The sequence below is a fragment of the Podarcis melisellensis genome (genome assembly GCF_964234715.1).
Source record: "Podarcis melisellensis genome assembly, chromosome: 7".
NCBI lineage: Eukaryota > Metazoa > Chordata > Lepidosauria > Squamata > Lacertidae > Podarcis > Podarcis melisellensis.
Genome location: NC_138539.1, coordinates 16,488,236 through 16,510,054, shown reverse-complemented (window position 1 = coordinate 16,510,054; position 21,819 = coordinate 16,488,236).

The following is a 21,819-nucleotide window of genomic DNA, read 5'->3' as shown; positions in this document are numbered from 1 at the left end:
GTCCGTCCTGAGTTCGTTGAGTGCTGGGCCCCATTTTAATCACCCACCATCAACAAGACTAATCTGATGCATGAGGGCAATGTGGGCAATTGAAATTATGGGCAACGTGTTGCCACTCAATGCAAACTGCAGCCGAGAGTAGCCAAGTGATGGACCATCAACCTTGCCTGCAGAGGGTTCAAAGTTCAATCTCAGGTGGCATCTCAAGGGAGGTCAAAGAATGGTTCCTGCCTGATATCATGGAGAGTCACTGTCAGTCAGTCTAGGCTACATGGACCAAGTGTAACACATGTTCAATTTATGGAAAGTCATGGTAGCCTAACCCATATACCATCACAATGTTCTGTTCACAACCTTGTTTAACAGTGTAGACCTCATTGAGAGATGTCTCTGTGTTATTTGGTTCCACTGACAGGGGCGGAGCTAGCCGCTTGATCACCCGGATCACATGCCATGCACCGGCGGGGGCAGAGCAAGCCGCCCAGGGGGGCGGTCGGTGCGGCGGTCGGCCCCTTCCTATGCCCCTGTCCACTGAGTCCTATACTTATGCTTAATACGAAGTCTTTCTAATTGATATATCTCATTGATATAAAAAGCATAAAACCCAATTTGACCTTGTATCCAAAGATATTGTATCCAAAGTTCTTAGAGTACTCTCTCTCTCTCTCTCTCTCTCTCTCTCTCTCATATTTGTCTATCAACACACACACACACACACACACACACACACACACACACACTCATTAAACTGCCTCTCTTCAACTCAGTGGGTTGAGCACTGAGGGACTCTTATTCCCATTGCCTGAATAAATTTGTGGAAATGAAACCTGTCAAGTATAACTGATCTCCACTTGGAGAAGTGGATCACCTCTCCTCCTTCTCCTTCTCCTTCTCCTTCTCCTTCTCCTTCTCCTTCTCCTTCTCCTTCTCCTTCTCCTTCTCCTTCTCCTTCTCCTTCTCCTTCTCCTCCTTCTCCTTCTCCTTCTCCTTCTCCTTCTCCTTCTCCTTCTCCTTCTCCTTCTCCTCCTCCTCCTCCTCCTCCTCCTCCTCCTCCTCATCCTCATCCTCCTCCTCATCCTCCTCTTCCTTCTCCTCCTTCTCCTTCATAGCAAAACTTTAATTTCTGATTCAAAGTTTTCCTACAAGAGGGCCCTCCACCTCTGCCGCCTCATACACTGTTGCTCTGGACTCATTAATTTTCTTCCACAGGCGTTTAAGCCAAGTATTTATGACTTTGTATTTAAGTAATTTATGACTTTAAAATATGAGTTCCACCAAGCAATGCATGAATAACAACTTTAAATCACCACTAGCTTTTCTCATTTCTGAAAGCGTGCTGACATTTATTGTTTGGTCCAGTTAAGTATTAGGTGCCAGCTTGCACAAAATAGGTGTTGATGCGCAACCAAGGGATACCCATCCACATCATTTCTGCAAGTATGTACAGTCACGCATACAACCAGGACAAGGGTCACAGAATCTTATCGGAATCTACTTTTAGAAGACATCTGAAGGCAGCCCTGATGGCTGCCCAGTGTCCAGTGACAGCCACTCTTCCAGTCCAACCAGCAACTCTGTGTGCAGAGGAAGTTGACAACAGCACCCTTGGTGGATCAGTGTGTGTGTGTGTGTGTACGTGTACACACTCCTGTTCTCCAAGGCCTCTGGGTGTCTCGGTAGATATAGTGATTAAACAAGCACAAACAGAATATGAAGCTTGAAGTAGTAAAATGCGATGGCACAGGCAACGAACTCCTACGTATTACCACCAGCCAGTGTATATGGGTGGCACATTCTTTTTTAGATATGTAACATGCTGGGTATCGGAGGAAGGACTGTTCTATTAGTGTAAATCACCTGCATCCATTAAGCAGCAACGCGGAGGGGGCTGTTTTGTTCCTTCGTTCTTGCAGGTTTGGGGCCGTGCCCTGCTGTTTTACTAATTATGCAAGCGATCTGAAAAAGAGACAAGGAGGTCGCACTGTTGCCTGGGGTCATGAAATGAGTCAGTTTCTGTGCCTGAGTGAAGCCTGCGTTCTCTAACTATGGCAATTAGACAGCCACATGCTCTTTACTCCAAAGCGGGCTCCTTGGTGCTCTCCCACAATGGCAGTTGTTTCCCACCACTACTTCCCACCAGAAACCAGGCTTACCAAGGAGGGGGGGGTACAAGTATTACTTCCCCCAGCATTGAGCGCACTCCTTCACTTTCTCCCATGTAAGTGAGTGGCTCCCGTTGTCTTCCATAGGGAAAGACAAAAGAGCAGTACCAAGTGTCGGGTTGTGGGCGCCACAATTTGAGAAGGGTGTTGAGAAGCTGGAAGGTGTACAGAGGAGGGTGGCCAAGATGGTCAAGGGTCTGGAAACCAAGCCTTATGAGGAACAGTTGAGGGAGTTTGGTATGTTTAGCCTCGAAAAGAGGAGACTGAGATCTGTTCACCATCTTCAAATATTTCAAAGGCTGTCACATGGAGGATGGAGCAAGCTTGTTTTCTCTGAAGGGTAGGATCCAAATCAATGGCTTCGAGAAACAAGATTCTGACTATACATCAGGAAGAACTTTCTGATGGTAAGAACTGTTCGACGGTGGAACAGACTCCCTCGGGAGGTCATGGACTCCCCTTCCTTGGAGGTTTTTAAGCAGAGGTTGGATGGCCATCTGTCATGGATGCTTTAGCTGAGATTCCAGCATTGCAGCGGGTTGGACTAGATGCTCACCAGGGTCCCTTCCAGCTGTGCTTATAGTCTTGTTTTTCATTTTACTTCTCGTTATACTGAGAGCCAGTGTGGTATAGTGGTTAATAGTGGTAGTCTTGTAATCAGGTGAACCGGGTTCGCGTCTCCGCTCCTCCACATACAGCTGCTGGGTGACCTTGGGCTAGTCACATTTCTCTGAAGTCTCTCAGCCCCACTCACCTCACAGAGTGTTTGTTGTGGGGGAGGAAGGGACAGGAGAATGTTAGCCGCTTTGAGACTCCTTAGGGTATTGATAAAGCAGGATATCAAATCCAAACTTCTTCTCCTTCTCCTCCTCCTCCTCCTCCTCCTCCTCCTTCGTCTTCTTCTTCTTCTTCTTCTTCTTCTTCTTCTTCTTCTTCTTCTTCTTCTTCTTCTTCTTCTTCTTCTTCTTCTTTACTTATCAAGGCCTGAACACAGATAACTGGGGTCCAAAATGGAGAATTAGCAATTTGCTTTTCCTTCGGGTCGCTGCATATTCCACTGCTATAAACAGAAGAGCTAATGTCCAGTTTCAAAACCGGCTTGGCTGTTTGGCCTTGGGAATTCCTGGAGCGACAGGAGAGCAGAGTTGTGGGAATTGCTGGAATGAATGTGACGTTCCAGCTGTGTGTGCAGTTTTCTCTTGTGGCCAACCATCAGCTTTGCTGGATCTCTGCCTGTGGGCAGTAACGGGGGAGTTTTCAAGCCTGTGGAAGCCCATGCTATGTTGACTGCTGGGTAGCCTTTGACTTGGCGGTTCGTCGGCTGCAGCAGGCCTGCCCACTAAATTTGTCCAGCAAAGAAGATACGTGCGTAGAGGCAACTTCCATGGACATCTTCCCACATTGCACAAGTTGCTGCCCAAGCAAAATTCAACAGTCCGCGCCATACTTTTCTGAGAAAGCAAGTTATTGCCTATGAAAGATTATGCCCCAAGAGCTTGGGTTTGTCCAAAACTCCACAGTACTTCCTATTCTTTCCAGGTTGTAGCTCCTCTTCTGGAACTTCTGACTAGGCAAGGAGTGTCCCTTGCTGTGATTAATTTTAGGTACAGAAATGCCATCGCAGAGCACATGCTGTCATAGTGACTTATCGTAACGTAGGGGAAAGAGGGCCGCAGAAACCAGACAGCTGCCACGAGGAACAGGAAGATACGTTTGTTCGGAAGATACAGGAAAGAAGCTTAGCGCAGTTGCTTGTTTTCCGATTCCCCACAGCAGCCTCCTTTGCTTACAGTCTTTTCCAGGATGGATCAGAGCTGACATCACGCATCTCTCCAGCATAGACGGGAAGTGTTTTTGCAGACTGCTGCAGGGCTAGCTGCGGTTTGTAGGCGCCTGCTAAACTCCTGGCTTTCAATTAAGCCCGCACACTCATTGTAGAGGCAACAATTTAATCAGCAGCATCTGCCAGCCTTGCAGACGGGCAAAACTCCATAGATGTAAGAGCTTTGGACTGGGGAGGGCCTTTCCTCCTCTGCAAGAGAGGAATAGGAATACAGGGAGCTGCTTTCTACTGAGTAAGAATATTGGTCCATCTAGCTTGGAACTGTCTACAGTGACCGGTAGCGCTTCATGAAAGAGACAATTCCTCGTACCTATGGGACCACCTCTCCTGGTATGTCCCATGGAGGACCTTATGGTCTTCAAACAAAAACATCTTGGAGGTCCCTGGCCTCAACCAGAGCCAGGGCTTTTTCAGCCGTGACCCCGATCTGGTGGAACGCTCTGTCACAAGAGACCAGGGCCCTGCGGGACTTGACATCTTTCTGCAGGGCCTGCAAGACAGAGCTGTTCCACCAGGCCTTTGGCCAAGGCACAGTACGACCCCCTCCTTCAGTAATCCTCACAGAACTCTAGCCCAATGGTTGCCATTAATTTAATTTGATTTTGAATTGATTTTAGAATGCTGTGTTACTTTATTGCTGTTAGCCGCTCTGAGCCTGGCTTCGGCTGGGGAGGAAGGAGATAATTAATTCATTAAATAATTAATTAATTAATTCCCAATCATATAATTGTACAGTTGTAGGGTACCCCAAGGGTCATCTTGTCCAACCCCCTGCAATGCAGGAATCTCAACTAGATCATGTATGGCTACCCAAACTTCAATTGAAGGAGAGTCCACCACCTCTCAAGGGAATCTGTTCCCCTTGAGACACATACAACTATTCTGCCATCCAGCACACTGCCCCACTTTTTTCTCTGGTGCCTCCAGACTGTCAGTTTTGAGGGAGGTTCAGGCACCCACTGGAAATTGCAATAAGATGTAGATTTGCCTGTGCATCTGTTTGCACACATCGTATTTGTTTCCCCTCTAGCTTTCCCCATTGGCACTGACAGGCAATCACCCAGGAGACCTTGCCATAAGGGCTGCCTTCGTTCAGAGGAGATACTGCTGCTGCTTGCTCCCTCCCTCCCTCCCACTCAAAATAAATTTTATTAAAGTTTGAAAGTTTTTTAAACATAAACAACTCATCCAGATTAAAAGCACAAACCAAAAGGAGGGTAAGGAAAAAGAAAAAAAGAAGAAAGAGGGGGCGGAGGGGGAAAGAAAAGAAAGAGAACTTCTGATTCTTTGTCAGCTAGAAAATTATTCAAAACATCCACTCCAAGATAACTGCCAACAATTCCACTTTCTATAAACCAATGTTTCCGTCAATCTTCAAACCCAGATATCATAAGTTCAATTTCTTTGTCACGGGAAAAATCTATAAGGAGCTTCCAATCTTTAGTTGACGATGATTTTTCCCTGATTGAGCGCGTCCGCTTTGCCGTCTCAGCTAAGTCCAATAATTTGAACAACCGTATAGGGAGAAAGCGGGAGAACGTGAGCTTTCTCCAGCTACAAACCAGTCCAAATTCTGTGTAAACCTTAGTCGCCATCAGAACCCTGAGCCCCACTCTCCCTGTGCAACCGGCTCCTTCTAAGGGATGGAAGGTGAGGAGGGGTACCAAAGTTAGGTAAATATTCTTTGCATTTCGGATCTGCCAACGACAGCAGTGCAGCCTCCTCCTTTGGTGTCAGTCTGTGCTGATCTTGGATCGAGATGGATTGCTCCCTGCCAGTCACAGGCAGTGTCTTGTTAGCTGGAGGTGCAGCCAACCGTCCTGCTTGGGGTGCTGGGGGTTTTGGGTCCCCCCCCCATCACTGGCAGGACAGTAGGTCTGATTCTTATCTGATGAGCGACACCAGTGTTCTGCCGTTCTCCTGCCTCAGTTTGTCCTGGCACACGAGGAACGAGCCGGGAAATCAGATCTCTCTCATCCATCATCGGCACACCAGGCCCCTGGCAAGGCTGGGAAGGATCCGCTTCTGCTGCCAGCAAATTTCTTTTAACCCCCAAAGGCTTCTCTGGAAAAGGATGTATAGATTTCTTCTGTACCCTGGAGGTTACTGAAATGTACTCTGTATAGGCAGGGCCAGATTTAGGTTTGATGAGGCCCCAAGCTACTGAAGGCAATGGGGCCCTTTATATATTCAGCTGTCCTTTGTCAACAACAAATTGTCGCTGTGTTTTTTGTGTGTGTGTTGAATATATGCTATATGGTAATTTATGGACCTAATAGGTCTCTCAAGCCATTTGCACATAACCAATTATGTATTTCATCAAAGTAATTGTTGAACTGAAATGCAATTAAGAAGTATATTAATAGTGAAATACAATGTTTTAGGGGTTGTTTTTAAAAGCCTGGAACGGATTAATCCCTTTTGCATTGCTTTCTATGGGAAAGCACGCCTTGGTTTTGGATTGCTTTGGTTTTGGAACAGACTTCCGGAACAGATTAAGTTTGAGAACCAAGGTACCACTGTATATAGAAATGAGAAAACCAGTGATATTTTAGGGAGCAGGCTAGCAGGCGGGGCCCATTACTTATATCATAGGAGCCTACACAACACAAAACAAACAAAACACTGTTGCTGTATGTAGGTTTTATTTTATTTTTATCTTATATTTTGGAAATTGCATCCAGGGTTTTTTTCTTTAATTTTTTTGGGGGGCCCCAAGAGAGTGGGGTCCTAAGCTATAGCTTGTTTAGCTTATACGTAAATCCGGCACTGTGTATAGGGCAAGGCATAGCAGAAGGGCACAAGGGGGAGAATGGCAACTGATCCTTTCCTCCCGCTCTCATAACATCTGGGACATTCAAGGAAGCTGAATGCTGGAAGACTCATGGCTGACAAAAGTCCTCCTTTCCAGGACTTTCAGATAACACTTTTCCTTGAGAGTAAAAGCTTCAGGTTTGTAGGTTCAGCCAACTTGGTTTCTTTTCTGCTCACTATGGCTGGGGGGAAAATTAGGATGAGTTTCCCCCTATTATTTCCCCATATTTAGTCAGGTTGGAGAGGGAATGCTTACATCAATAGTTTCTAATATTTTTCCATTTTGACAAAAACTTAATATAATTGAAAGAAAAGAGAGAGGAGAAACAGTAAGTTAATACAAACACTCCAAGGGGGAACAAAGTTTGTTTGTGTAGTTATGTATTTAAATAGCAGCAGTTGGCATGTTAAACACAAAACAAAGGGGAACCATTGTGAACCTGCAAGCAGGAAGCTTTTAGTCAACATTGGAAAGGTCCTTTGCTGAATGGACTTTATCTGAGTAGTCAATGATCTTGGTTGTGGGGAAAGCTAATTAATAGAATCAGAGAATCATAGAGTTGGAAGAGACCACAAGGGCCATCGAGTCCAACCCCCTGCCAAGCAGGAAACACCATCAGAGCATCCTGACATATGGTTGTCAAGCCTCTGCTTAAAGACCTCCAAAGAAGGAGACTCCACCACACTCCTTGGCAGCAAATTCCACTGTCGAACAGCTCTTACTGTCAGGAAGTTCTTCCTAATGTTTAGGTGGAATCTTCTTTCTTGTAGTTTGGATCCATTGCTCTGTGTCCGCTTCTCTGGAGCAGCAGAAAACAACCTTTCTCCCTCCTCTATGTGACATCCTTTTATATATTTGAACATGGCTATCATATCACCCCTTAAACTCCTCTTCTCCAGGCTAAACATGCCCAGCTCCCTTAGCCGTTCCTCATAAGGCATCATTTCCAGGCCTTTGACCATTTTGGTTGCCCTCCTCTGGACACGTTCCAGTTTGTCAGTGTCCTCCTTGAACTGTGGTGCCCAGAACTGGACACAGTACTCCAGGTGAGGTCTGACCAGAGCAGAATACAGTGGCACTATTACTTCCCTTGATCTAGATGCTATATTCCTATTGATGCAGCCCAGAATTACATTGGCTTTTTTAGCTGCCGCGTCACACTGTTGGCTCATGTCAAGTTTGTGGTCAACCAAGACTCCTAGATCCTTTTCACATGTACTGCTCTCAAGCCAGGTGTCACCCATCTTGTATTTGTGCCTCTCATTTTTTTTGCCCAAGTGCAATACTGTACATTTCTCCCTGTTAAAATTCATCTTGTTTGTTTTGGCCCAGTTCTCTAATCTGTCAAGGTCGTTTTGAAGTGTGATCCTGTCCTCTGGGGTGTTAGCCACCCCTCCCAGTTTGGTGTCATCTGCAAATTTGATCAGGATGCCCTTGAGTCCATCATCCAAGTCATTGATAAAGATGTTGAATAAGACCGGGCCCAAGACAGAACCCTGTGGCACCCCACTAGTCACTCTTCTAATAGCAGTCGATATTGAATGTCTGTGTAGAATCCCTGCTTTAATTCTACTTCTAGTTCATTGAGGAAAGGCACTGCCTCAGCAGCAGTAAAAGGCTCTGTTGTGGAAGCAATTTTTTTAAAATAAAAAAAATGATATGTGAAAAGATATTTATTCTCCCAAAAGACTGCGTCGCATGTGCTATTTTTGATTTTTTTATTCTATCATCGTCTCATAAAACAGGCCACTACAATTTCAGCATCCTCCTGGGTCTCAGAAGGGTCCAGATTTTTCAGGGTAGCCTTTTCACTGAGGGCTTTCCCCCCCCCCCTGTGCATATAATTATTTAAATTCTAGTTAATAGGAATTAGAAGCTCGTAATAATTAAAGCCAAGTCTTCTAAAGATTCTGAAACGCTCAGTGCGTTAGCCAAACACCAATTACGGTAATTTATCTAAATAGTAACTTAAACGACTTTTAAGCTTTACACTGCAAAGCTGAATAAATTACTCCGTTTAAAAGCTATCCTCAAAGAGCTCCATCCCAGCTGTTCTCAAGCTATTCCAGAAAGAAAGCTATGCTCTCGCTATCTTGCTTCAGTATATTTCTTTAGACATCAGCTGTTACAGAAGAAGAAGGAGGAGAAGAAGGAGGAGAAGAAGGAGGAGGAGAAGAAGAAGAAGAAGAAGAAGAAGAAGAAGAAGAAGAAGAAGAAGAAGAAGAAGAAGAAGAAGAAGAAGAAGAAGAAGAAGAAGAAGAAGAAGAAGAGTAGTAGTAGTAGTAGTAGTAGTAGTTTGGATTTGATATCCCACTTTATCACATATAATCATAGAATCATAGAATCTTAGAATCATAGAATCATAGAGTTGGAAGAGACCACAAGGGCCATCGAGTCCAACCCCCTGCCAAGCAGGAAACACCATCAGAGCACTCCTGACATATGGTTGTCAAGCCTCTGCTTAAAGACCTCCAAAGAAGGAGACTCCACCACACTCCTTGGCAGCAAATTCCACTGTCGAACAGCTCTTACTGTCAGGAAGTTCTTCCTAATGTTTAGGTGGAATCTTCTTTCTTGTAGTTTGGATCCATTGCTCCGTGTCCGCTTCTCTGGAGCAGCAGAAAACAACCTTTCTCCCTCCTCTATGTGACATCCTTTTATATATTTGAACATGGCTATCATATCACCCCTTAACCTCCTCTTTTCCAGGCTAAACATGCCCAGCTCCCTTAGCCGTTCCTCATAAGGCATCGTTTCCAGGCCTTTGACCATTTTGGTTGCCCTCCTCTGGACACGTTCCAGAGTGTCCTTCTTGAACTGTGGTGCCCAGAACTGGACACAGTACCCCAGGTGAGGTCTGACCAGAGCAGAATACAGTGGCACTATTACTTCCCTTGATCTAGATGCTATACTCCTATTGATGGAGCCCAGAATTGCATTGGCTTTTTTAGCTGCCGCGTCACACTGTTGGCTCATGTCAAGTTTGTGGTCAACCAAGACTCCTAGATCCTTTTCACATGTACTGCTCTCAAGCCAGGTGTCACCCATCTTGTATTTGTGCCTCTCATTACATTTCTCTCTGTTAAAATTCATCTTGTTAGTTTATCACTACCATAAGGAGTCTCAAAGCAGCCAACAATTTCCTTTACAGCAATGGGTGAGAACAGAAATGAGACACACAAACATAAACACACACAAACACACTCATACACACAGCTGTGCCCCTGCACATGAGTTGCAGGAAGCTCAGTGCATGATGGCAAAGCCAAGAGAAGGTTCCCTGCCCATTCCATGCCCAGAAGCAGATGGGACTGGCAAGTGCCTTTAATGTCAACTCTGGAAACAGAATAGCATATTCCTGGCACCTGACGGCAGCAGACTAGTTTAACTGGGGGTTGGGGTGGGGTTTAAGAGAGTCATGTGGCACCTATAGCTCTGGTCTCCAACAGAGGAAAATAGTCAGATGGATCATGAGGAATGTCTTGGGGGCTGCCATGTCTGCCACTTAACAGATCTGCCGCCTGAGGCCATTGCCTCATTCCGCCTAATAGTAGTGCCAGCCCCTTGTGCAGAACCATAGAGGATGGAAGACAGGAGAGTGTCTAGATTAGCAGTTCTCAACCTGTGGGTCCCCAGATGTTGTTGGACTACAACTCCCATCATCCCTGAGCTCTGGTTTTGCTAGCTAGGGGTGATGGGAGTTGTAGTCCAACAACATCTGGGTACCCACAGGTTGAGAAAGGCTGGTCTAGACCTTTGGGGCCCTCAGAGATATTGTCTGTATGGTCAAGTCCTTTCTGCTACAGCTCTGCAAATTGGTATTTTTGGACACGCTCAATATTACTTGGTAGGACTAAAAAAAGTAATATGGTGTCTTGAAGGCTAGCCTGAAGTAGCACAGCCTGGGGAAAAAAATCTTTAGCGCTTAACTTTGCTGACTGTACAAACTGGTCCTCAGATACACACCACGCATGAAAAACTTGACAAAGTATCTGCGAGTTTCACAAACTGGGTGGGGGGGGGGAAGAGAGTCACTTTCTTTTCAAATAGAAGATGATGCTTGTTGACCTTTCTTGTGCCTTGCTCATTGTTTAAGAGGAGCCCTGTCCAAATACAGGCATGTACTTCCAATAAATGAGGGATGTGGTTATCAAATACATCCATCCCTCTCCTTTTGCTTTTCTGCCACAGACAATCTTTCCTTTAATATTTATAATGTTTCGCTGGCTCCAACAGTCGTGCATTCTCGCCAAAGGAGAACTGTCGTTAGCAATGTACTGTACAAATACACCCCGCACCCACCCAATCCTTCAAAAATATTGACTTTCTCAGAATAAAGTGGGGGGGGGGGAATCTGGATTGCATGAATCAATGATCTAGGCATATTTACTGAAATTCTCCTGGGCCACAGCTCTGACACATCTAAGGCTTCGCTTTAGAGGAAGATCGTTCACTTTAAACGGCACGTTATTACGATCTTAGTTGAATAAAAATGAGACTACCCACAGTTGTGGGAAAACGTTTTAGGATTCTATGGGACGCAAGGCACTCCAGAATCCAGAGAGGGTGGCTGACTGTTTTTGAATCCGATCGGTTTCCTATAATTTGAATATTAGCCATGTTTTATTTGCAAGTCAAATACTTCCCCTCTTTAATGATTTAATGACTGAAGAGTACAGTCTTTCTGTAAAGCTGGAGATGCTAATTTACCTGTTCTTCCCTTTTTCAAAGGCAGCCTCATTAATGGGCTTTATATTTAGTGACATGTACCTTTGCACAGTTCTATCTGCTCAGAGAAAGAACTGCAAGGAAACTTTTCTTCCAGCCTGAGGAACACAGTGGCTTCTAAGCAACTTTGGGGGACCACGGGCCAGTGTTGGGTGGGGCCAGAAGCAAAAGTGGGTGGCCAAAAAAACCATTAATATTATTTTTTTATTGTTTATTTATGAACATGTGTGCATTGTTTAATTGTAAGAAACCCTTCAACAAATTAAGGGTTTACAAAAGGGTTTTATATTTACAAAAATGTAAAATAAGTGAGGGCAGAAAGTGAGGAGGAATTAAAGAACCTTTTAATGAGGGTGAAAGAGGAGAGTGCAAAATATGGTCTGAAGCTCAACATCAAAAAAACGAAGATCATGGCCACTGGTCCCATCACCTCCTGGCAAATAGAAGGGGAAGAAATGGAGGCAGAGAGAGATTTTACTTTCTTGGGCTCCATGATCACTGCAGATGATGACAGCAGTCACGAAATTAAAAGACGCCTGCTCCTTGGGAGAAAGGCGATGGCAAACCTAGACAGCATCTTAAAAAGCAGAGACATCATCTTGCCGACAAAGGTCTGTATAGTTAAAGCTATGGTTTTCCCAGTAGTGAGAGCTGGACCATAAAGAAGGCTGATCGCCAAAGAATTGATGCTTTTGAATCATGGTGCTGGAGGAGACTCTTGAGAGCCCCATGGACTGCAAGAAGATCAAACCTATCCATTCTGAAGGAAATCAGCCCTGAATGCTCACTGGAAGGACAGATCCTGAAGCTGAGGCTCCAATACTTTGGCCACCTCATGAGAAGAGAAGACTCCCTGGAAAAGACCCTGATGTTGGGAAAGATGGAGGGCACAAGGAGAAGGGGCCGACAGAGGATGAGATGGTTGGACAGTGTTCTCGAAGCTACCAGCATGAGTTTGACCAAGCTGCGGGAGGCAGTGGAAGACAGGAGTGCCTGGTGTGCTCTGGTCCGTGGGGTCACGAAGAGTCGGACACGACTAAATGACTAAACAACAACAAAAATAAGACATGCCCTCCTACGGCGCAATGGGTCAGTGCATCTGGCTGTTAACCAGAGGGTTGGCAGTTCGAGCCCACCCAGAGACAGGTTTCTTGCATTGCAGGGGATTGGATGAGATGACACTCAGGGTCCCTTCCAACTCTACGATTCTGTGATTCTCCGTACAAACAAAACCATAGAAAAGGATGAAATTCAGAAGCAAAGAAACACAACTTTAAAATTCTTATTTTCTTAAATAGATCCTTGAATAGATTCTCTCTTCCCTTTTTTGGGTGAGGCAACAAGAACGATATACAGAATTGCTGCTGCTCTAAGCCTGGCAGAGGGAAAAGAAGCCTTTGAAATCGTGGTCTAGGCTGGGTTGTCAAGCCACGTGACCGAGCTGAATAGGCTTAGGATCCAGCTAAAGTCACCCTCTCTGGCCCTGCCCCTCCACACTGCTGGACTGCCTATGTTCTGGTTCAGCCTGCTGAGCCCTAGCTAAGCTGGGATGAGGAATCTGTGCTGAATCTTCAGCAGAACCAGTGTTCTCCTGAAGCTCAACACCAGCTGAGCTCAACTGAGTCATGAACCTGCCACCTCAGCTGGAGATTAACTGCAGCTCTGAATTTTTTAGGGGGGGGGTTGTGAGTGGCTTCCCTGCACAGGGCGCTGAGCTGCAGGGATGAAAAATAGAGAAGATCCATAATTGAGATGATCCATTTGGGGGTGCCAAATTTTGGCCTTGCACAGCCTTTTATATTTGGTCATATTACCAGAGATAACCAAAGTCCGCCCTGTTCATTGCATCCTAAGTTGCTTGTGGCAGGAGATCTTCCCATAGGATTGCCCTGTTGGAGGGCTTTTTGGGTAGCAATTGATTAGTAAGTGTAATACATGAATTGGATACACCCTTGTTTTGGGTGATTTGTCTGTGTGTGTGTTTTTTTTTAAAAAATATCAAATGGATTATTGACTTGGGCAATTCCCTGAACATTTTCCTCTTCCCACGTTGCGGGCTTCTCCTTTATCTCCTTTGTGAAGCGTTTTTTTTAAAAAAAAACCATTGATAGCCCTTAACATCTTTAAAACTACTTGACTGAGTAAGCTTCAAAAACCTGTTTCCCCCAATGTTTTCTTCTGTACAATGTTCTGCAAATAAGCTGTGTGCTCATTTTATGTCTCTCAAGCAGAGTACAAAACGGGGGGGGGGGGAGCAGCTGTTCTGAGCCCCATGAGCACATACATGTAAATCATATTTTAAAAAACAACAAACTAACTTATTATTAAGTCATTTTTTTCCTGAGCAAACTATAGGCAATCCTACAGGGCCCCAATCCTTTCCCAGTTGTCAAGAAAGGTAGCCATTTAAATGCGCAGGAGCCAGTTAGAACAATTGCTGCCTGCAACGTGGTATAACCTCTCCGCAAACAATCCTAAGAAATGCTTGGGAAACTTTGCCCAAGCAAATCAGGATAAATGCTCAGTGATAGTGACCTTAGTTGCATGAGGAAATGAAGGAGGGTTGCAACCACTTCTCCTCCCTACAAAATGAGGATCAGGCCTTTGGAATGTATGAACCGGGACTAAGAGACTTGGTGGGGTAATGTTTCTATGTTACCATGCACAGAACTGGTTGGGATTTTAGAAGGGACTGAAGATACAATCCTTCTTACGTGCTCATGGCTCACCCATGGCAGAATAACTACTTTAGTACATTGGGAAAACAAGCAGGTTGTTACAAAGAACCCATTAAGTCTCCATTACACAGAAAATTGGCAGCATAAAAATGGGCTTCAACGATCCATAATGCAGATAAGGGAAAATGCAGGACAATATTTAGTGGAATCTATCTATCTATCTGGGGATGCGGGTGGCGCTGTGGGTTAAACCACAGAGCCTAGGACTTGCCGATCAGAAGGTCGCGGTTCAAATCCCCATGACAGGGTGATCTCCCGTTGCTCGTTCCCTGCTCCTGCCAACCTAGCAGTTCGAAAGCACATCAAAGTGCAAGTAGATAAATAGGTACCACTCTGGCAAGAAGGTAAACGGCGTTTCCGTGCGCTGCTCTGGTTTGCCAGAAGTGGCTTAGTCATGCTGGCCACATGACCCAGAAGCTGTACGCCGGCTCCCTCGGCCAATAAAGCAAGATGAGTGCCGCAACCCCAAAGTTGGTCACAACTGGACCTAATGGTCAGGGGTCCTTTACCTTTACCTCTATCTATCTATCTATCTATCTATCTATCTATCTATCTATGGCAAAATTACGCCTTGATGTCAGCCAGATCAATAGCTTGTCACCTATATGGTCAGCCTGTTTTAGGTGAACTTAGAAATGGGAAGGGGATTTGCAGATGAACCCACTGGATTTCCATTGCACCACACTTTGCAGAAATTTGACCCATCACTGATATATATGTATGTGTGTTTTAAACTCTGCTCCCTATTAAGGTTCCTTTCAGAGTGATTGTTCAGTTATTTCATCCCCGAGTCAGTGTGGTACCTGGTAGAGCAATTAGACCAGGAGTATTGCTAACCGAATATCTGATCGTTCTTTATTGTGTGGCCTTGACTGACTCACTTAATTTCTCCATCTCTTTTCCGCTGCCTGTAAAAGAGGGATAATTACCCACTGTGCAGGGTTGTTTTAAGGATGAATGAGCTAACATTCTCTGCTTCAAGAGGAAATCTATTCTATAAACGGTGAAGACTAGTCGTATTAATTCCAAGGCAAAGCCCTCTATTGAGTTAATGGAACTATCTGTTATCGTGAAATCATTTCTTCCAACCCTGGGGTTATTGATGAAAGCTGTACATTTTTCAGCAGTCGGTTTTTCTGCAGGAGCAAGAGTGAGAATCCACCACTACATGAAGGAGTGAGAGAGTCCCTCTTTATCTGTCAAAAGCCTGGAAATGGCATTATAGCCCTTGTATGAGAACCAGGGGCCCGACTGAAGGTGGGACTGATCTGCTTTGTAGTCAGAAACATCTGCGGGCCACCAGACCTGATCTTGGAGTGATCTTCTTTCTGCTATCCTGACTGCCTCAGACCTCCAAATTAAGACCTCAGCCTCCATGACCTAGAAAAAGGTTTCATGCTTGCCCCAATATCAAATGCACAAAATACAAGTAAAGAAACGACCATGCGAACACCTACTTGCTTTGTAAACGCAAGCAAGGGCAACCCAGAATCCAAAGACCTTGACCCGCAAGTCTATGGGTGTCCTGTGATGGAGTGAGCTCCTGTTGCTCTGTCCCAGCTCCTGCCTACCTAGCAGTTCGAAAGCACACCAGTGCAAGTAGATAAATAGGTACCACAGTGGTGGGAAGGTAAACGGCATTTCCATGCGCTCTGGCTTCCATCGTGGCATTCCATTGCACCAGAAGCAGTTTAGTCATGTTGGCCACATGCCCCAGAAAGCTGTGTGTGGACAACGCCGGCTCCCTCAGCCTGAAAGTGAGATGAGAGCCGCAACCCCGTAGTCACCTTTGAGTGGTCTTAACCGTCCAGGGGTCCTTTACCTTTACCCTTTACCTTACTAGAAACCTATACTTATTGTGCTTCACATACCCTCCAACATTTCTCCAATGAAAACAGGGATGTCCTATTTCATCATCAACAACATCTTTATTATTTATACCCTGCCCATTTGACTGGGCTGCCCCAGCCACTCTGGGCAGCTTATAACATAAAAAATCATGACACATTTTTTAAAAACTCTGATGAAAATAGGGACGTCAGAAGGAAAAGTGGGACATTCCAGGATCAAATCAGAAACTGGGACGGCCCTATTTCCTTTGGAGAAATGCTGGGAGGTATGGAGTTATCAGCCACCAAGCCATCTGAAGGCAGCCCTGTATAGGGAATTTAAAAAAATGTTTAATGTTTTATTATGTTTTTACAGTGTATATGTTGGAAGCAGCCCAGAGTGGCTGGGACAACCCCATCAGATGGGTGTGTGTGTGAATAATAATAATAATAATAATAATAATAATAATAATAATAATATAGGACATCCCAATTTTCATTAGAGAAATGCTGAAGGGTATGCTGCAAGGGTTCTCTTTGTTAAGTTTCTGTTATGCCCCTGTGCAGTTCTTGGAGTCGCAAGACTCTGTTGACATTCCAAACTGTTGGAAGTCTCATGGGAGATGGGACACGGATGTTGCAGTTACTGGTTTCCTGTTTCTTTGTTCTGTTGTTTTCTGTCTCTCACAGAGAGCAGACGCATATTCTTTTCTGTCTTGCGTAGTTAGAAATAAAGTAGCAATGTAGCACATATTTGTGGCTACTTCTGCTGCTGTCTGAGTACTCTGCGCAATGGACAGCGTGCCTGAAGTCTCATTCAAAGGCTTAGGTCATTAATTACCGTCGGAGGAGTGCCTGGATAAGGTTCCGAAGGTATGGCCGGAGGAGTAGCCATTACAGCTCGGTCGTAGGAGGCTCCGACACTTTCAGATGTCTATAGTGCAGTAATGTTAAGTAAACATCGCAGAACAACTACTAAAGCAGATGTGTGGATGTTCCAGTATAAATCCATCACTATTTCACTATTATTGCATTGGCGACATGTTACAGGATACACCTGCAAAACAACTATTACCTTCTTGATAGTTCTGTCGGTAGAGCATGAGATTCTTAATCTTGGGGTTGCGGGTTCGAGGCCCACATTGAGCAAAAAATATTCCTGCAATGCAGGGAGTTACGCTAGATCAGCCACGTGGTCCCACCTAACTCAATAATTCTAGGATTCTATGAATGCCAAAGAGAGACATTTGTCATGCAAATGATAATTCTGACCAATATAGTTTCCTCCCCCCCCCCTCGTATTCCAAACCAACTGAAGATGTGAAGGTGGAAACACTTGCAAGGATCGGCACATAAAACAAAAGCAGCCAGCAATGCAGTGATTAATTTAACTGCAAGGCATCGGTTCAAAGGGCGACACCACAAATGGAGTGAGGTTCTTGACCTGCTGATGTGCCATGGATAACCTCATCAAGATGCTGGCACTAATTTTTCCCCGGGGAGCCAAAGAACCATCATCATCTGCCCCGATTTGCACAGCTAAAGGCATCTAGAGGAAATTAATTAGTCCCACCGGTACTCTCTAAGGAATTTGAATTAAGGGAGTTTCAGGGTGGCAACTGGTCGCATAAGAGCAGAGGGAGAAGGAACCAGCATTAACACGCTCAGCAAATGGCGTTCGAGAAACGCCGTAAATCAGGAGTGAGGAACCGAGGGCTCTCCAGATGTTGCTCAGCTGCAATTTTCATCTTGCCCACAAGCCATGCTTGCTAGGTTCGATGCCTTCATTTCCTTCCACCGCCCGCTTTACCTGTTCCTTCCTTCTTCCTTTGGTATGTTACGCATCTCTTCTGGAGAATGTTTCATTGTTTGTGTTGCAATTTATACTAGTTAATTAGGCTCCAGCAGATTGAGCGGACGAGACCAATATTGTGTCCAACAGTCGAGAAGGCGGCTTCTGCCCATGCTACAAAGGGCAACAGGTGAGGGCCGTCAACCTGGGAAGGTAGCCTATCTAGGAGAAGCAGAAACTCTGATCCTGGACCTCTACTGCCTTGGAAGGTTCATGAGAAGTAAAGGCTAAGGAGTAAACCCTACACAAATCTGGAGGGGACAGTTGGATGGTGCCTTGTTACACCTCCTTCTGGCAACTCCTGCAGCCCAGCTGGTGCCAAATGTATCTGCTTCCCTTTGGACCACATCAGTGAGGCTGAGAGGAGCATAGCAACCCCTGCCGGCACCTGGGGTAGACCAAACTTGTTTTTAGGACAGCCGGCTGCCCCCCACAGCACCCGAGATGCCCAGCAGCCACTGTGATCCCTCAAGTTCCCCTGCCATCCCCAATCCCCAATGCCACCATGCTGCAGTACATATGCCCTACAAGCCACCCCCTGGTTTGACTTCACCTCTGGAGGTGCGCTCCATTGTCTCTCGAGACAGATGGATGCCACCAACAGTTCTGTCTTTGCTTTCAATGCTATTAAAATGGTGGTGGTTGTTGTTGTTTTGCTTTCTCCATCGTTAATTTAGGAACATAGAAAGAAAGGTGCTCTGTACTGAGCCAAACCATTGGTCCATCCAGATCAGGACTGTCTACACTGACTGGAAGTGACTCTACTGGGTTTTTGATTGGCACCTCTTCCAGCTACTGTTCCCCATAACTTCCTTTACCTACAGAAAATCAGGGGTGCGGGGGACCTATTCTGCATGAATGCCCTTTTCTTCACTTCCTCCTCTAATATTAATGTAATACAAGCCCATGCTTTAAGAGTTTGTACCCTTCCCCCCCCCTCTCTCTCTCTCTTTGTGTGTAATAGTTCTGAAAACTTTCTAAAAGCATGAGGGGGATCAATAATTGATAACATCACTTCTTAGTTAAATATAGGAGCATTTTCTGGGCCCCGGGAGAAGCACAGCGCCATATTTAAGCTAACTTGTAATTTCCATTATAATTTGCTCTGTCTTTGTAATGTGCAAAGAACTAACATTTCATCTCCACAGTTCATGAGCCAAAACTTACACCCTTGGATGTTTAATATTAAACCATCTTCTTCTACTCAAAAAAACAGAGAGAGCTAGTAATGGGGATTTTGTTTCATTTTCTACGTTCCCCCGCCACGAAGAATCCCTGGAATTGTAGTATGATGAGGGATACTGGCAATTGGGTTGGAAATGTCTCTCTACACAGCAGTTCCCACAGGATCCTGGATAAAGGGTTTTCCTCTAGGGTGGTATCAGGGCAGTTTAAACTGCTAGCTCATTTGCGAAGCTAAGCAGGGTGCGGTATGGTTTCAAACTGGATGGGGAACTCGCGTGTTGAGATTCCTGCATTGCAGGTGGGTTGCACTAAGATGGCCCATGGGGTCCCTTCCATCTCTACATCTCTATGATTCTATGATTTCAATACTGTTTGTGCCTGCAAAAGTTTCAGTAAGGAATGTCTGCATAGTTTCGAATCAGTGCCTATTCTGTAACTTCCTACAGAAATCCCATGACTTTTAATATCTCAGTGCTCTCATTTTGTTGGTTGGTTCTGCCCCACTTTTGTGGTACTATAGGCACACAGGAATCGGTGTTGCCTTCTTTTACGCATCTTCTGAAAACTGTGTTATTCAAGCAGGCCTTGTTTAATTATTTGTAGCATTTATATCCATTCCTTTTCCTGCAAGGAACTCAAGGCAGTGTATCTGGTCCTCCCCCTCTTCATTTAACCCCCACAACAACCCTGTGAGGTAGGTTAGGCTGAGAGGCAGTGACTGGCCCAAGGTCACCCAGTGAGCTTCATGGACGAGTGGGGATTTGAACCCAGGTCTCCCGGGCCCTAGTCTTAACATTATAACCACTGCGCCACCCTGGCTGTCTTTGCAGTGTTGATTTCATTTCACCAGCCACTATTTATTGAATTCTTTCTTTTTCTTATTGAGAATTTGATGTACGCTGCCTTGCTGTATTCTGAAGAAAGTGCAGTTCATAAAGATAATGCAAGAGTGCCCCTCATGATGGCAATAATAATAATAATAATAATAATAATTTATTTATACCCCACCCATCTGGCTGGGTTTCCCCAGCCGCTCTGGGCGGCTTCCAACAAAACACTAAAATACAACAACCTATTAAACATTAAAAGCTTCCCTAAACAGGGCTGCCTTCAGATGTCTTCTAAAAGTTTGGTAGTTATTTTTCAATAATAAGTAGTTATTTTTCAATAATGCAGTAAAGCTGGGGAAGCATCACAGAACAACTAATAACATGGAATGATGTGTAGATGCTGCAATATAAATCCACCACAAATGCACACTTATTGCATCAGTGACGAGTTGCAGAATACACCTGCAAAACAAACAAACAACCCCGCCAGTCTGGAAGAACGCATGGAATGTCTATTAAATAAGTTTAGGCTTGTGATGTAGAAATACCCTGCGTATCACAAGGACCTTGTAGAATCTGTCGCTTTCCTCTTCCAGAGGTGCAAATCCTCCACAGGGACCTTTCCCACCCCAAGTTTACTCTACCTGAGCAATTTAGAGACTGCACACTAGCAAATTTTGGCAGATTGGCCTGAAAGGCGAGGGAGGCGATGTTCCGACGTCTTCCTGATGGCTTTTTCCTTTCACCTCAGCACTTTCCTTCAGGTGACAACGCCTCCCTCCAATTAAGGGATAAAGAAAAATCCAGAGCGTTTGACCACGCTAGGCCGCCCAAGCCTGGCAAAGCAGGATTTGATGTGATTTGAAATTTGCTTTAATGTAGTCGCATTCCAAGCCTCCCTTTAAGATTGATTCGGCCTCTCTGAATGAGAAGAGAGCCCCCAGCAAATTGCTTGGGAAGCCGAGTGTGACATCTCTCCGCGCTCCTCTGCACAGCTTTTAGTGACCCTCGTACGCCTGCCTAAACAAACAGGCCCATGTGCCAAGCCAGCTATTAGCACGCAGCGCACAGAGAGGTTGTGGCGGGGCGTCGAGCAGGTTCCAGAGATTTCCCAGGCGAGCACTTTGCCATCTGAGCCGCTGCGGCAAAGCTCTGCCGGTTCGCGCGTGCCGGGAGCGGATCCTTTCGCATCATTGCCTGTGGCGCTCTTCAGAGGGAAGCTGGTCAGGAACAGGGAGACTGAAATCCCTAAGCCACTTCTCCAACCTTCTTCCTCAACCACAATTGTTTCAAAAGAGAGCTCGCATACCCTCAAAGCGTCCCTATTTTCCAGGGACATTCCCGAAATTATGAAAGCCATCCTGGCTTCTTATTTGATCCCAGAATGTCCTTATTTCCCCTGCCAGTGCTGCCACTGCCAAGCTCAAGGAAAAGGATGTGCTGGCTCTTGTCCCGAGTGGTGGCAGCTGTGAGGGAACATCCTGTTGCCTCTCAGTGGCCTTTCCATAGCCACATTTCTTCTGGATGAGACCAAAGGCCTGTCTTGTCCTGTGGCCCAGCAGTTGCCTCACAGGGAAACATACATGAAGAGCATGGACCCCACGACTGGTATTTAAAGGAATACTGCCTCTCTGATACTGGAAATGACCTACAACTTCTGTGCCTAGTAGCCAGTGTCAGCTGGCGCCAATTGAGACTGGTAGGGCAGAAAGAAGGGAGCCAAACACTAGGTGCCAAACACTAGGCGCCAGAGCAGGTGGCAGGCAGAGTCAACTACTGTATACAGTGGTACCTCGGGTTACAAACACTTTAGGTTACATACTCCGCTAACCCAGAA